Below are 2,755 nucleotides of genomic sequence, written 5' to 3'. Positions count from 1 at the left end.
ATCTTCCTTTCATCCTTACAACTGTAGCCACCATACCTCTTCCACCAGGCTGGACCAGCATACTAAGGACCGGGTCCCCAGAATGCTGCCTCCCTGCAAGCTAAGGGGGTGGGAATGTGACTGACTCTAAGTAGGCTCCGAGAGACTCTATCATCCCCTCCTCTTGGGACAGTGGCATCAGGCATCCTGTCTGTCTGCAGATATTCCATCCAGAGGACACTACAATCACTGCTGAAGAAACTGAAGATCAGAGAGACCAACCAGCTTGCCTGATGAAGTCCAGCAAGAAGGCTACAGGGTGGGGCTCAGAACCAAAAGAGCTTGGCTCAAGGAGACAGCCTCATTCCTTACTGTGTTCATGAAGCCATGATCCTTAGTCAGGAGCAAAAAAGAGTTGGAAATTTGTATATGTATAGATACATGTATAAACAGATACATGAATGAACAGATACATGTGTGAACAGATACATGCACAAACAGATGTGTGTACAGATACATGTATGTACAGATACATGCATGAGCAGATACATGTGTGTGGATATATGAATGTATATATATATGTGTGAACAGATACATATGTGTACAGATATATGCATGTACATATATATGAACAGGTATATGTGTACAGATACACATATGAACAGATAAATGTGTGTGCAGAAACATGCATGTACATATATATGAACAGATACATGTATATGCAGATGCATGTAGGTACAGATGTGTGTATGTACAAATGCATATATGTACAAAAGTGGGGGGCTAGGGGAGCACAAGCATAGGTGGAGGCCAAAGGTTGACTTTAGAGCCCCTCTTTAGATACTGTGCCCTTTCCTTCTTGAGCCATGGTCTCTCATTAGCCTGGAGCTCATCATGTAAGCTAGGCTGACTGGTTGAGTGAGCCCCTGTGGACTCAGCCACCTGTCTCTGTGCTCCACCTCACCCCCTGCCTAGTGCTGGAATAGCAAGTGTGGGTAGCCACATGAGCCCAGCTTCTTTTAGTTTGGGTTCTGAACCTGGAACCCAGGTCCTTGTGTTTGCAAAGCAAGCTCTTTACAAAGAGAGCCATTCCCCCCCCCCCCCCCCGCCTAAGAGAAAAAGCTTTCAAAATCATCTAGACCAGTGGTTCCCACCTCCCTCCAAATCCCAAGCCCTGAAGAACCCTGAGGGAGGAGGCCACAGATATCACTGTAAGAGTCAAAGCTACAACAAAGATGGCCAGGTGCCCTTCAGGAACCAGGCTTCTGTGCAAAGGCTTCTGGTGGAGAAGCACCCATTAAGGATGAGCTCTTGGCAGAGCAAGGAAAGAGGAAGCAGACGCCCGCTCTGAAGGCAGGTGGAGGAGCAGAGATCTGATTCCAAGAAGGACAGGACCTTACTAAACCAGGGTAGGGACATCAGGGAGAGGAGACAGCCACCTTCGGCAGAAGCGCAGGAGCAGCGATTTCCCGAGGTGACAGGGACAGGAGTCGCCCGCTCGAACGCCCGAACATTGCCTGCCCATTTGGAATCGCAAAGCAAGCATTTTCCACCCTTAATGGGGGACCCAACCAATCCGAAAGGCACCCTATTTCTCTTTGTCTTTTTCCCTTGCCAAGTCAGCGGGCTGACTGAGCTCCCCTGGGTGATTAATTTTCCCCTTGACACCCTGGGGAATGAGACATTTGTCCCAAGGGTAGAGAGACAAGGAGGCAGGACTTGGTGTGGCTGAGCATGGAGCCATTGCAGGTGTGGCCCACCTTCCCTTAACTCTCACGGACAGGAATGGTGGGGCTGGGGAAGCTGCTGGACAGTTCCCCCTGCCAGGAAGTTAGCAGGAGGCACCACAATGAAGGGCTCTGGACCACAAAGCAGGAGACACCGACATTCCTGTAGGGACACAGTTGGCTTCTTGGTGGACAGGATTCAGACTAGGCTGTACAGCTTAGGGGGCTAGTTGCTAGTTCCAGAGTTGCTAAGTTCCAAGATAGAGCCAATTAGAAAAGGGTCATGGGTAGAGCGAAGGGTACTGCCCCTGGGTCTCACTTATACTGCAGCCTGAACATGGCTGGCACCAACTCCAAGGCTGAATTTCCCAGGTTCAAATCCTGCACTGGTCACTTACAGGCTGTAGATGTGGAACAAGTTACTTAACCTTTCTGGCTTCTGCAACCAGCCTTACTTCTTACATAGCTGTCACCTGGCAAGCCAGCCTCATGGCACAGACCTTTTATTCCTGCTACTCAGAGAGGCTGAGGCAGGAGGATTACAAATTCCAGGCTCACATAAGCTACAGAGTAAATTCAAGGCCAACCTAAAGAACTTAGGGAGAATCTGTTTCAAATATAAAGTAAAAAGAAATATGGGGGTGGGGCTCACTGGCAGAGAGCTGGATGTGCACAAGAACATAGGTCCAATTCTTAGTACCAGGGATGGGACAACCATGGTGATAGTATTATCACACGTAGTGGGTGCTTTCTGTCACACCTAGTGGGCACTCACATGGGCTGAACAGGGTGGGATTCCTCATACTTAAGTCTTTGTTTTTTTGTTTTTCGAGACAGGGTCTCTCTTTGTAGCCCTGGATGTCTTGGAACTCGCTCTGTAGACCAGGCTGGCCTCGAACTCAGAGATATGCTTGCTTCAGCCTCCCGAGTGCTGGGATTCAAGACATGAACCGCCACACCCAACTTGAGTCATTTTCAGATTCCCTAATCCCTCTGACACAACTTACTTAATATGTGTAGTTCAGTAGATTCTGTCTTTTAATTTAGTT

Source organism: Micromys minutus (assembly GCF_963924665.1).
Source record: "Micromys minutus genome assembly, chromosome: 29".
NCBI classification, from domain to species: Eukaryota; Metazoa; Chordata; class Mammalia; order Rodentia; family Muridae; genus Micromys; species Micromys minutus.
This window is presented reverse-complemented; position numbering follows the sequence as displayed.